General features: G+C 47.0%; 1 long non-coding RNA gene across 3 annotated transcripts in view; it reads right to left on the bottom strand.

Annotated features, from left to right (window-relative positions):
- Positions 1-14125, bottom strand: part of LOC129057542 (uncharacterized) — a 65319-nt gene extending 51194 nt beyond the window's left edge. The window contains exons 1-3 of one of the 3 annotated variants that reach the window (XR_008522143.1): positions 13941-14125; positions 5409-5859; positions 5222-5316 (exon numbers count right to left, since the gene is read on the bottom strand). This is a non-coding gene — a long non-coding RNA (uncharacterized LOC129057542). Of the gene's footprint in view, positions 1-4827; positions 5317-5408; positions 5860-13940 lie in introns of those variants that run through there. The other 2 variants (XR_008522141.2, XR_008522139.2) reach the window with 2 other exon arrangements.
- Between the last annotated feature and the right edge of the window lie 457 nt (positions 14126-14582).

The raw sequence follows: 14582 nt of genomic DNA, 5'->3' as shown, positions 1-14582 counted from the left end.
AGCTTAGCCTTTGCCTCCTTTTCTAAGGCAAACATCCCTATGAGGATCATATCTTGAGCCCATCACACGTTCATGGATGCCATGCCATTTTTCTTAGTTTGTTATTTCATTCATTCATTCATGTGTTCATCAATACCTTCCACAGATACCTATTGATCTGTTTTTACGGGCCCATGTCACTATTCTCAAGTTGTCAGTGGATATCTGTGTGACCCCCACCTCCCAATCCCATACCTTCTAGAGCAGCAGTCCCAACCTTTTTGGCAACAGGGACCAGTTTCATGAAAGACCATTTTTCCACAGACTAGGGTGGCAGGGGATAGTTTAGGGATGATTCAAGTGCATTACATTTATTGTGCACTTTATTTCTATTATTATTACATTGTAATATATAATGAAATAATTATACAACCTACCATAAGGTAAAATCAGTGAGAGCCCTGAACTTGTTTTCTTGCAACTAGGCGATCCCATCTGGGAGTGATGGGAGACAGTGACAGATCATCAAGCATTAGATTCTCCCAAGAAGCGTGCAACCTAGATCTCTCCCATGCGCAGTTCACTAGAGGGTTCATGCTCCTATGACAATCAAGGTCGCCACTGATCTGACAGGAAGCCAAGCTCAGGCAATAATGCCAGCGATGGGGAGTGGCTGTAAATACAGATGAACCTTGATTTGCTTGCCTGCCACTCACCTCCTGCTGTGCGGCCTGGTTCCTAACAGGCCAGTACTGGTCTGTGGCCCAAGGGATGGGGACCCCTGCCCTAGAAGAATTCTTCATCTGTACTCATGAAAAGTTGATAAGTCACCTAAATCACCTTTAATAAGAGCCCAGTAAGTTGAGATGTCACAAAAACAGAGCCAGAAAAAGAATCTATACGCTCTGCTATAGCCAGGACCAGCTACCTAATTTATAAGTCTCAGCACAAAATGAAAATGTAGGGCCTCAGCCAGGTGTGGTGGCTCATGCCTGTTATCCCAGCACTTTAGGAGACCAAGGTGGGAAGATTGCTTGGGCCCAAGAGGTTGAGGCTGCAGTGAGCCATGATTGTGCCACTGTACTCCAGCCTGGACAATAAAGCAAGACCCTGGAAAAAAAAAAAAAAAAGAAGCAGAAGAAAAGAAAAGATGGGTAGGGGGAAAAAGTGCCATTATAGGCACTAAAATACAAACTTTTCCTTTCTTCTGTGGTCTCTTGCCCTCTCTTGGTGTTTCTTATTTGCTATTTGATGCTATGCTTCCTTGGGCACAGGGATACTTACAGACCCTTGCAGGCACTGGGGGGTGAGGAGTAGGAGGTGGGCTGCCCATGACTGCATATCCATGCACAGTTCACCAGCTCCAGGAGTCCTCCTCTGGCTAGACCACCAGACTGACATGCCATCTCTGCCCAGGGGCAAGGAGGAGGTGAGACCGTCAATCTTCCCTTCCCACAGGCCTGCTGCCCCAACCCATGGCTGCTGGGAGACCCCCAAGCGATTAAATCTCCATTCCAAAGCAGTCTCAGCACCTGGCTAGGGGATGGCTGAGAGGCCCGGTCCTGCTGCTGCTCATCAAAGGCACCATGGCACTGCCAGCCCAGGGCAAGGATGGCTGCCACCCTGCCTCTCCCCAAAATGCCATAGTGCACACCAGCTCAACCCCAATTCTCCCTGTGCCCACAGCTAGACCCCTACAGCAGGCAGAGGTCAGCAAGGAAGGGGAAGTCAGGTGGGGCCTGGGGAACCAGGGAGCGGGGAACAGGGAGCTGAGAATTGTTTCAGGGAAGCAGGGAGAGGCAGACCACGCATGGGCCAAGACTCCAAGCCCTCAGTGCATGCTGCATTGTCCCATTGGACTTCACTTGCAAAATGTAAATGCAACGATAAAATTATTAAGAATTTCAAGACAAGGTGGGTGCAGTGGCACACACCTGTAGTCCCAGCTACTCAGGAGGCTGAGGCGGGGGAGTCACTTGAGCCCAGGAATTTGAGTCCAGCCTGAGAAGCACAGCGAGACCTCCCACCTCAAAAACACAGGAAAGAATTCTAAGACACAGAACATTAGCCCCCCGGTGCAGGACCCTTTTGAACAGAGCTCTTCTGAGCACGAGGCCCTGTCTATGCCAGATGCACACCCACGAAACCAACCTTGGCTCCAACTTTCAATGTGAACTTCTTACAGTTTAGGTCCTCTGCGAAGTCACTTGCTCCCAGTAGCTCCTATCAGAGCTGAGCTGAGGCCTTAGACTGGTGTTAAAAGAGAGGTGAAGTTTCCCACCGCAGCACTAAACACATCACTGAAGGCCTGCGGAGTAATCCTTGAGCATCCCCTGACTCAGAGCACTGTCACCGCATCGGCTTCTTCCAGATGCCAAGAAGCACCTCTGGGTCTTGGGGTTCTGGCTTGTTTGTATCACAAGTAATAACTTGTATTTTATTTGCTTTTAAAAACTGGATATGCTCCCACTTCTCAGCCTCTACATTGAGACCTGTGTTTCGTGTTTTTCAGTGTGCCTTTGAGAAAGGCCCATAAACCTATAAACACCATTTTTCTCCCCAAGGTGAGGTTTGACCCTAGTACTTACTACCACTGTTTACTGGAGAGTCATGTTGAGAACATCTCCTTTAGGCTCTATTTCTCATCCTAAGGGATATATCCACCCTTCATTATGGAAGCTTTTGAAGGCCTCAAATAAAATCAAAGTAGAATTTGAATAAAACATCTTGGCCGGGCACGGTGGCTCACATCTGTAATCCCACCCACGGTGGCGGATCACAAGGTCAGGAGATCGAGAACATCCTGGCTAACACAGTGAAACCCCTGTCTCTACTAAAAATATAAAAATCAACTGGGCGTGGTGGCATGTGCCTGTAATCCCAGGTACTCGGGAGGCTGAGGCAGGAGAATCACTTGGACCAGGGAGTTGGAGGTTTCAGTGAACCGAGATCACACCACTGCACTCCAGCCTGGCAACAGAGAGACTCTGTCTCACATAAATAAATAAATAAATAAATAAATAAATAAATAAATAAATAAAACGTCTTAAAGAAATAGAAAATACTAGTAGAGTTTTCACTCTGATTTCAGAGTCAATTTGTGGAAATTTAGTTTCACAAGAATGAAAAAAGCCCCCTAAGCACAGTAGCTTTTTTTTTTTTTTTTTAAAAGACGGGGTCGCACTATGTTTTCCAGACTGATCTCAAACTCCTGGGCTCAAGCAATCCTCCTCCCTCAGCCTCCTGAGTAGCTGTGACTACAGGTACACATCACCACCACCCTGCTAGGATATGGTAGCTTTTTAACCAAAACACACCACGATGCAATGGAGAGCATGTAACTTGTTATTTGGTCATACAAATACATCAGAATAAATTCCAACTCTCTTGTGGAGCCCTTTTTCCTACATCTGCACTGAAACCGGCACTAGCAGGACTGCAACTGAGGCAGATTCGAGAATTAGCAGACTCTGGCTCAGGCAGGACAATAGAGCAGCAGGAAATTTCTTTCAACTGCTTTTGTTGCTGTTGTTGAGATGGAATCTTGCTCTGTCACCCAGGCTGGAGTGCAGTGGTGCTATCTCGGCTCACTGCAATCTCCGCCTCCCAGGTTTAAACGATTCTCCTGCCTCAGCCTCTCAAGTAGCTGCGATTACAGGCATGTGCCACCACGCCCAGCTAGTTTTTGCATTTTTAGTAGAGATGGAGTTTCACTATGTTGCTCAGGGAGGTCTCGAACTCCTGACTTCAGGTGATCCGCCCACCTCGGCCTCCCAAAGTGCTGAGATTACAGGCATGAGCCACTGCGCCCGGCTTGAGCCCTTGAGGGGCTTTTTAACCAAGAGATGGTGTAAGGACAGAAGCCAGCAAGAAGAACATGGTGGACTCTCTGTGAGGCCCCAAACCCCAAATCATGAGCCTCTGCCCCCTGAACGTATTCCAGGATCTCCAAGGGAGTATTGGGAGGGGGCCAACGTCCTCCAATTGGGTGGGTGGGGCTCCAAACCATTGTTCTTTGCACATTCATGCCAATGTGACCTAATTGGCTAAGCACAGGCTGGAGAAGCTGGATAAACCTATTTAAATTCAGAGCCAAAAAACACTCAAGGATGTTTTCTGAGGGGGCGTGAGGGTTGGAAAATTATCCTATATTTGATTTATCTCCCACCTCATGTCGTGAGTCAATTCCTTAGTCTTAGATGAGGGAGAGGACTTGGGAGTCATCCTTGTTTTTGATGAGCTATACAACCCTATGGCCAGCAGAGGGAAGTACTGCATTTCAGAGCGACAATTTGAGATCTATGAAAGAATTTCAATCGAGAATAAGAGGCCGGGCGCGGTGGCTCACGCCTGTAATCCCAGCTCTCAGGGAGGCAAGAGGCGGGAGGATAGCTTGAGCCCAGGAGTTCGAGACCTGCCTGGGCAATATAGCGAGACCCCGTTCTCCAGAAAAAGGAAAAAAAAAAAAAAAAACAAAAGACAAAAAAAAAATAAGCGTAACTTCCCTCAAAGCAACAACCCCCCCCCCCCCTTTTTCATATTCTTGCCTGGAAGAAAGGCCTTGCTTTCCTCTGCTTCTTAAAGCTGGGAAAGTTAAAGCCATTCTGAAATGCTGCTGCTACTGCTATATATGGGGGAGAAAGCAAATTTTCTTTTTACTTTTTTAATCAATATTTATTTTAAGTTCGAGGGTACATGTGCAGGATGTGCAGGTTTGTTACATATGTAAACGTGTGCCGTGGTGGTTTGCTGCACAGGTCAACCCATCACCTAGGTATTAAGCCCAGCATCCATTGGCTATTCTTCCTGATGCTGTCCCTCCTCCCACCCCACCAACAGGACCCCAAATTTTCTTTCTTTCTTTTTTTTTTTTTTTTTTGAGATGGAGTCTAGCTCTGTCACCTAGTCTGGAATGTAATAGCTCAATCTCGGCTCACTGTAACCTCCACCTCCCAAGTTCAAGTGATTCTCCTGCCTCAGCCTCCTGAGTAGCTGGTACTACAGGCATGTGCCACCACTCCTGGCTAATTTTTTTGTATTTTTAGTAGAGACAGGGTTTCACCATGTTGGCCAGGCTGGTCTCAAACTCCTGACCTCAAATGATCCGCCTGCCTCAGCCTCCCAAAGTACCGGGATTACAGGTGTGAGCCACCGTGCCCGGCCTCCAAATTTTCTTATTTCAATGAGCAAAATTATACCATCCTAGATAAACACAAACACACACACACACACACACACACACCATTCTCCCCCTCTTGTGGTCTTTCTCTTGTGGTCTTTCTCCTCCAACGGCCATTTTAAGCTTGCTCTTTTGCTCTGTAGTGCAAAGCTTGTTCCCTGTTGAAAGGAATGTCAGGCATCTGTGAGCAGGTAGGGAAAACATTGCAGGAGGCAAGTAAACTTCTCAGCATACCTGCCATCATTCATACCTTGAAGGCAGGTCAAGCCTGTAGCATGTGAGTCTTCCATCCCTGAAGCACCAGCAGCTCTGACTAGAGGTCCTCCTGTCTCCTAGCTGTGGCCCCAGCTCTCCCTGATGGTGACAGTTGAGGCTTCCAAACTTGCTCCTCCCCATGTCTGTAACTGAGCACAGCGTACATTTGCTTCATGGGTGCCATTGGACTTCCTTTGTGAGCCATGTTTTCTTTCACCTTGTCCCAATCCACAATTAACCAAATCTTGGCCCAAATTATGTGCTGGCTGGTGTTGGGCAGCTGTGAGACCCCTCCCTGCCACTGTCTCTGTCTTCTAGGCTCTTCTGAGAACCAGTGTTCTTTGAGATCTCAGATGGGATTTAGAGGAGGGTTTCCACCCAGACCACTTTCCACAAATTTCACTTCTGCATTTCATCTGGTAGGGTGTGGTTTTCAACTAGAAGCCCTAATGAGGAAGAAAAAAATTCATTCACCATTCAGGACAAGGTGTTCACATTTGAACGAGGCAGAAATAACTGAAAGAAACTGAATTCTAAAGCGACTCTCAGCTTTTGGGGGAGACATATTTGAGTGCAGGAGGCTAGACCACCCACTAGCTGGCTCTTTGCTCCTCACTGAGGCCAGCCTTGACTCTAAACAGATAACACAGGGCCGAAACACACCCAGCCAGCTTTGATAAGCAACCATCTCTGCCAAACAGTTTCTTTCACAGGGCCCAGATGATCTCATCGCAGAGGCTGCATTCTCTGGTATCTGTTCCAAGCACAGAATCACTTCTGATTACCTTTGCAAATAATAGTCAATCTATCCTGAGAAGCTCCTTTATATCCCATACTGGGCTAAGGTCTGAAGAGGGTACAGTTAAAGAACCCATGATCTCAGGCTGGGCATGGCAGCTTATGCCTGTAATCCCAGCACTTTTGGGAGGCCAAGGCAGGAGGACCGCTTTAGCCCAGGAGTCCAAGACCAGCCTGGGCAACATAGTGAGAACTCTCGAGACCTTGTCTCTACAAAAAATAAAGAAAATTAGCCATGCATGGTGGCTTGCACCTGCCTGTAGGAAGCTGAAGCAGGTGAGCCTGTGAGGCAAAGGTTGCAGTGAGCCAAAATCACACCACTGCACTCCAGCCTGCGCGACAGTGAGACTGTCTCACAAAAAAGAAAAGAAAAGAAAAGAAAAAAAAGGACCCATGATTCCTCATGAAGCTTGCCTCTGGATCTAATTCATGGTTCTCTATTTCCACAAGCTTTGTGGAGCAAGGGGCTCATGACACTTCACCTTTATGGTACAGATAACTCACCGAAACTGGATTCCTTTAGCTACTGGTCCCACACCACTCCCTCCAGGAGCCACCTTCCCTCTCCATGTTTTTCTCATGAATTTTGAAGGGGCCATTTCTATTTTATTTTATTTTACATTTATTTATTTATTTATTTATTTATGGAGACGGAGTTTCACTCTTGTCACCCAGGCTGGAGTGCAGTGATGCTATCTTGGCTCACTACAACCTCCACCTCCCAGGTTCAAGTGGTTCTCCTGCCTCAGCCTCCCAAGTAGCTGGGATTACAGGCACGTGCCACCACACTCGGCTAATTTTTGTATTTTTAGTAGAGACGGGGTTTCTCCATGTTGGCCAGGCTGGTCTCGAACTCCTGACCTCAGGTGATCCACCTGTCTTGGCCTCCCAAAGTGCTAGGATTACAGGTGTGAGCCACTATGCCCAGCCAAAATAAAAATAGATTTTTAAAATGAAAATAGAAATAAAATAATAAGATGAACACCACCTCGGTGATCTGTGGGATAGTATCAAGTGGTCTAACATAATTGGAGCCCCCCCAAAATGAGGGAAGGCTAAAAAAAAATAGCCAAAATTTTTCTGAACTTGAAACTGTTTAAAGTAAAAAATAATAACAATGTCTTATGAGGTTTATAACATATGTAGAAGTAAAATGAATAATCATAATAGCCCATCAGGAGGCTGAGGTGGGAAGATTGCCTGAGCCCAGGAGTTTAAGGCTGTGATGCACTATGATCATGCCTGTGAATGGCCACTGCACTCCAGTCTGGACAACATAGTGAGACTCTGTCTCCAAAGAAAAAACGGAGGAAAAAGAAAAAGAAAGAAAATAATAGCCCAAAGGATAGAAGAGAAGAAATGAGAATAGACTGTTATAAAGCTCTTTGATTTTGTGTGGAGGAGTATAATAACATTTGAAGGTATTCTGGGTTAAGCAGTTTATCCGAGGTGGCACATATGATGGAGCTAGGACCCAAATTAAGCTTTCCAGATTCAAAGCTTCTTGTGGGGAGATGAGATGTAAGGTTAGGCTCACACATGCCACAAGACAGTTTCCCCAAAGGCTGTGGGAATTAAGTGCTTTCATCTCTGTAGTGGGTATCCCCTCAAAAGACGTGTTCAAGTCCTAACCTCCATACCCATGAGAGTCAGCGTACTTGGAAATAGGCTCTTTGCAGACGTAATCAAGTCATACTGAGTTAGGGTGAAACCTAACCCAATGACTGGTGTCCTTATTTATAAAGGGGGGGCACCAGGTGTGGTGGCTCACATCTGTAATCCCAACACTTTGGGAAGCCAAGGCCAGTGGATCACCTGAGGTCAGGAGTTCAAGACCAGCCTGGCCAACAAGGTGAAACCCTGTCTCTACTAAAAATACGAAAATTAGCCGGGCATGGTGGCAGACACCTGTAGTCCCAGCTACTCGGGAGGCTGAGGCAGGAGAATCACTGGAGTCCGGGAGACAGAGATTGCACTGAGCCAAGATCGCACCATTGCACTCCAGCCTGGGTGACAGAGCAAGACTCCATCTCAAAAAAAAAAAAAAAAATGGACATTTGAACACAGAGAAGACACACAGGGAAAATGCCATGCAATGATGGATATCTATAAGCTGAGGAACACGCCCAGAAGTTAGAAAGAGGCAAGAAAGGCTCTCTGAGAGCCTTCAGAGAGTGTGAGGCCCTGCCAACACCTAGATTTTGGACTTCTGACCTTCAGAACCAGAGAGAATATATTTCTGGGTTTTGTTTGTTTTTTTGAGATGGAGTTTTGCTCTTGTTGCCCAGGCTGGAGTGCAGTGGTGTGATCTTGCCTCACCGCAACCTCCATCTCCCAGGTTCAAGCGATTCTCCTGCCTCAGCCTCCCAAGTAGCTGGGATTACAGGCACCCGCCACCATGCCCTGCTAATTTTTTCGTATTTTCAGTAGAGATCGGGTTTCTCCATGTTGGTCAGGCTGGTCTCGAACTCCTGACCTTAGGTGATCTGCCCGCCTCAGCTTCCCAAAGTGCTGGGATTACAGGCATGAGCCACTGTGCCCAGCCATATTTCTGTTGTTTTAAGCCACCTTGTCTGTGGCATTTTGTTATAGCAGCCCTAGGGAACTAATACAATCTCTAAAATTTCCTCTTTTTGATGCTCCCAGTCTTTACAATGTAAAGAACATCCGCCCCTACCCATGCATGGGCCAAGTATAAAGTGAGTGTTGATAGCAGGACATTAAGTTGACAAAATAAACCAGCTTCAGGACCTAAGAGCCACAGGGGAAAATCATGAAGTGGGGACTGGTTGGACTGGTTTTTCTCATAAATCTCAATGACTTTGATCCCAACCAGGTGGAATTTTAAAGTTAATTGATTCAGGGAGGAACACCTGAGCAGCTGCACCGTGTGTGAGCCCTGTGCTAGGCCCACTGGGGAAGCCAGGTGAGTCAGGAGCCGCTGCCTTGGGGGAGCTCATAGGATTCACCTCTACACAAGGTATGACGGAACAGGTCAGTCACTAGCCAAGGTGTGAGTAACAGGCTGTGCAAGTTCAAAATCAAGAGAGTGATTCATTTCCCCTGGGGGAGCATCGGCCAGACCGCTTCACTGAGAAGGCAGTGGCGACATCTCTCTAAATATCTGACTGTGGAATCCATAGCCCAGAGAAGGTCTTGTGTGTCAATTAGAGACAAGCAAAGGAAAACAAATCTACCAGGAATGCTGGTGTTTTTCTGGAGAGTGTTTCACTGATCACGGGGTAGTGCTCTTTGCTCAGTGGAGAGATGCAAAGCTGTCTAGCCCCTGCTTGCTCTGAGGGGGAATTCTCTGGGCTCTCGGAACCTCTTCTTTTCCCTTCTGGTTCTCCACTTGGGGTGAGTGCTTATCACCACCTTCTGCAGAGATTGAGGAAAGTGGAGAAGGTACATAGAGGCTTTGGAGTTGCTAGTGATCTCAATGACATCTTGTAAGAGAGCTGGTGGCTCAAGAAGGAGAGAGCAGGCCCTTGTGTTGCATTTGCAGGATCTGGGGCAATAGTACAGCCCACATATCTAAGCTCCATTTACATTGCCAAAAATAGCATAGGCCACACGTCTAAGCTCCATCTACACTGACACTCCATGACCCCATGTGGGCCACCCCAGTGTCATGGCCGAGTCTGGAGAAGTGACCCTGCAAAAAAGCTGTGTATGCCCTGTAGGTAGACTTGACCCTTCTGTGCAAGAAATTTTGAGGTCCTGCGAGCACCCAGAATGGTCTAGGAGAGAGGGAACAGGCTCCGGTGGACATATTCTCTTGGCCCTGTTGACTCCCTCCTCCATGGGAAGGGACTTGGCTGAAACAAGCCTAGAGCAGGACTCTTTAAGGTCTGGGGCCCTGAGTAGGAATCTACTTACCCACGTCGAAGGTAGAATTGGGAAGAAGCACTGTTATAAACTCAACATAAAGTGATACTGAGTTTCATTTTTTTTTTTTTTTTTTTGATGCAGTCTTGCTCAGTCACCCAGGCTGGAGTGCAGTGGTGTGATCTCGGCTCACTGCAAGCTCCTCCCGGGTTCACGCCATTCTCCTGCCTCAGCCTCCCGAGTAGCTGGGACTACAGGCGCCTGCCACCACACCCAGATAATTTTTTTTGTATTTTTAGTAGAGACAGGGTTTCACCATGTTAGCCAGGATGGTCTCTATCTCCTGACCTTGTGATCCACCCGCCTCGGCCTCCCAAAGTGCTGAGATTACAGGTGTGAGCCACTGCACCTGGCCAATACTGAGTTTCCTGGTTTTGCTCTGGAACTAGACTAATGAATTCCAATCCTCATGGAAGCCCTGTGTGAAGCATTTCATGGAGAAAAATTTGCATGATGCAGTGGTTTGCAAATGGGGGAAATTTGGCATACAGTGACATTTGGTGATGTCTATAGGCATTTTGCGTTGTCATAATTGGAGGATACTGCAAGGCATCTGGTGGGTAGAGGCCAGGGATATTGCAAAATATCCTACCATGTTGCCCTGCAGGATAGCACCCCATAAGAAACAACGATTTTGGCCAAGCATGGTGGCTCACGCCTGTAATTCCAGCACTTTGGGAGGCCGAGGAGGGCAGATCACTTGAGGTCAGGAGTTCGAAACCAGCCTGGACAACATGGTGAAACCCCATCTCTACTAAAAATACAAATAAATTAGCCGGGTATGGTGGCGGGCACCTGTAATCCCAGCTATTCTGGAGGCTGCGGCAGGAGAATTGCTTGAAAGGGGAGGTGGAGATTGCAGTGAGCCGAGATCGTGCCACTGTACTCTAGCCTGGGCAACAGAGCAAGACTCTGTCTCAAAATAAATAAATAAATAAAAATAAAATAAAATAAAAGTAAGAAACAATGATTTGGCCCCAAATATCAATAGTGCTGAGGTTTGAGAAATGAATTTTTAGTACCCTTAGCACATGGTTTGGACTTGTTTGCTGCAGGATGCTGGGCCTGGAGGATATAAGATTGCAAGCAGCCACGGCTCCTAAAGAATGACTGAGTGGCTGCTTCCAGAAAAGTAGGTCAGAATCAGCAGAAAAACAACTTAATGAGGCCGGGCGCGGTGGCTGACGCCTGTAATCACTTTGCCTGTAAGCACTTTGGGAGGTCAAGGTGGGTGGATCACGAGGTCAGGGGTTCGAGACCAGCCTGGCCAACATGGTGAAACCCGTCTCTACTAAAAATACAAAAATTAGCCAGGCGTGGTGGCATGCACCTGTAGTCCCAGCTACTTGGGAGGCTGAGGCAGAAGAATTGCTTGAACCCAGGAGGCGGAGATAGATGGCAGTGAGCCAAGATTGCCCCACTGCACTCCAGCCTGGGCGACAGAGCACAACTCCATCTCAAAAAAAAAAAAATTAATGGTGAACTTGGGACTGTACTATCACCCTCAATAAATAGACTTGGGGCCCAGCAGCTGTGCCAATCTCCTGAAGACCCACCAGTCTGAACTGTCCATCCCTTTTCCTTGTGCAACTTTGCCACCCACATCACCCACCATCCCTCGCCTTTGGTCTTCACTGGGGCAGCTCTCCATTCAACTAACTCCCCTGCGCTTAAGTTAATTATCTGAGTTTTCTTTGCAGCTTAATACTTACCAGGCCTCATGGTGTCTACTTTTCTTTTTTCTTTTTTCTTTTTTTTTCCCCCAAGATAGAGTTTCGCTCTTGTTGCCCAGGCTGGAGTGCAATGGTGCCATCTCGGCTCACCGCAACCTCCGCCTCCCAGGTTCAAGCGATTCTCCTGCCTTGGCCTCCTGAGTAGCTGGAATTATAGGCATGCACCACCATGCCCGGCTAATTTTGTATTTTTAGTAGAGAAGGGGTTTCTTTCATGTTGGTCAGGCTGGTCTCAAACTCCCAGCCTCAGGTGATCAGCCTGCCTCGGCCTCCCACAGTACTGGGATTACAGGCATGAGCCACTGCGCCTGGCCCAGTGTCTACTTTTCTTTATCAGGCTGAACAACTCAGGACACAGATAGAATTTGGACTTAGGTCCGTCTGAACCCAAAAGGCCATGCTCAACTGAGCAGCCGGCACTGCCTCCCTGGAACACCAGGATTCTGGGAGGGATACTTTGTACAACATTTTATGAAATGTTTCTGGCCTCCTTCTAGACCAGAGCAGAAAGGGGTGGTTAGGATGTTCTAAACACCAACCCCCTCTACTCCATCCCCAGGTTCATGACAACTTTTTAAGCTGAGCATACTGCAATCACTTAATTCTTCTAGACATAAGATAAGCCAGTAGCCACGTCCACTCTGGGCCTGTGAGCAGGCAGGATCAAGTCTAAGAGCATTTCTTCTTTGGAAACTTAAGGCCTAGGATCCCAGCAGTTTTGGGGTCTAAAGACTTTTCAGGCTCCCGAAACTCCCTCTATTTTTAATAATTTTAAATGTTTCCCCAATACTTAGCTAAGCAAAAAAGGAAAAGGTGTACTTTTATTACACAGTCAGTTCTGGATAATTCTAGGGGAAATTCTTCCATTTTAGAAATCTCTGATTTCTTCTTTTCTCCCAGACTCTTCTTCATTAATTCCCTCAGTAAATATTTGTTTGTGGGCGGGTGCACTGCTCATGCCTGTAATCCCAGCACTTTTGGAGGCTGAGGTGGAGGAATCACCTGAGGTCAGGAGTTTGAGACCAGCCTGGCCATCATGGTGAAACCCCATCTCTACTAACAACACAAAAATTAGCTGGGCGTGGTGGTGCACGCCTGTAATCCCAGCTACTTGGGAGGCTGAGGCAGGAGAATTGCTTGAACCAGGAAGCGGAGGTTGCAGTGAGCCGAGATCACGCCACTGCATGCCAGCCTGGGAGACAAAGCAAGACTCTGTCTCGGGGAAAAAAAAACCAAAACCATACTATATATATATATATATATATATATATATATATATATATATATATACACACACACACACACACATATATATTTATCTGGCACCTACTAGATACCCCAGGTACCATGGTAAGCACAGGTGTACAGTGATGAAGAGCATTTTCCTATAAAATATTACCCAGGCTGACTCCAAGTTTTATACCTCAGGTAGAAAAGGGAGGAGAGTGTTAGTAAAATGTTTGCCATGGAATTTCACCAGCGTTAAAAACAACATTCTGGGAAATAATTATCTGCACTTCAGTTATTTGGGGTGGTACTGGAGGGAATCTTTACAAAGGTGGTATTAATGGAGAAGAGGAAGGGAAGGATCCTTAGTGATGGATTGTTTTTCCAAGCACCTCGATCTAGTGGATTTCCTTTTTTTTTTTTTTTTTTGAGACGGAGTTTCGCTCTTGTCGCCCAGGCTAGAGTGCAATGGCATGATCTCGGCCCACTGCAGCCTCCACCTCCTGGATTCAAGCGATTCTCCAGCCTCAGCCTCCGGAGTAGCTGGCATTACAGGCGCTCACCACCACGCCCAGCTAATTTTTGTATTTTTAGTAGAGACGAGGTTTTGCCATGTTGGCCAGGCTGGTCTCAAACTGATCCGCCCACATTGGCCTCCCAAAGTGCTGGGATTACAGGTGTGAGCCACCACGCCCAGCCAGCATTTCCTATAAATAAATGCTCCCATAAATAAATGCTCCTATAAATAAATAGTACAAATATCTTTCCAAATCTGAGAACTACTAATGAGCATCAGCTTTAGAGATAAATAGAACAAAGCTCCTTTTCTGCAGTAAGAATATATTAGCTTAATGTTGCTTTTTAAAAAAGTTTCCACTGACCTTAAAAACACTGAAATCCAAGAAATTGGATTCTGGAATCTGAGGGCGAGGGAATCCCAGGTTTGTGGACACGCGGTCACATCAACAACAAAAACAAAAAGGAAATGAAAAAAAAAAAAACGGGACAGCAGCCTGAAATACTAAGAATCCAGGTCCCTGCAGGAAGCCCAGGGGACTGCCAGGAACACAGCTCCATCCCGGCCACGTGATCATTCTCTAGCCTTCCCCTGGGGCCTGGAGACAAAGGAGAGGGGAGGAGACTTGGGGACAAAGAGCAGGAGCTGTAGAGTCTAGCCCTGGGGTGAGGATGCCACTGCTACCCGGGTCTGAGTTTCTGCCTTTGTTTTTTGATCTTTCCCAAAGGAAGTTAAATATTAATCCGAGCTGTAAAAGGACTAAGTAAGCAAAGGTGCCCGTGAGAACCTCTAAGGGCACCTGCTTGTCCAGTCTGCCCACCACAATGAGAGCAAAGCATAAAGGGGAAAGGCTTTCACAACCAGCTCGAGCTCCCAGCCCCTCCTTTCAGGGTTCTTCCCTGCCTTTCAGAGTCTCCCCTCTCACTTCTCCTTTGGATCTCTGGGCGAACCTCTTTCCTTTCTGCCTCCATCTTAGCATTTATGCATTAAGTTGCTGTCCCTATGC

This window comes from Pongo abelii, chromosome 12 (genome assembly GCF_028885655.2).
Source record: "Pongo abelii isolate AG06213 chromosome 12, NHGRI_mPonAbe1-v2.0_pri, whole genome shotgun sequence".
Taxonomy (NCBI): domain Eukaryota; kingdom Metazoa; phylum Chordata; class Mammalia; order Primates; family Hominidae; genus Pongo; species Pongo abelii.
The sequence above is the reverse complement of the archived record's forward strand: the minus strand, read 5'-3'. Positions and strand labels throughout refer to the sequence as shown.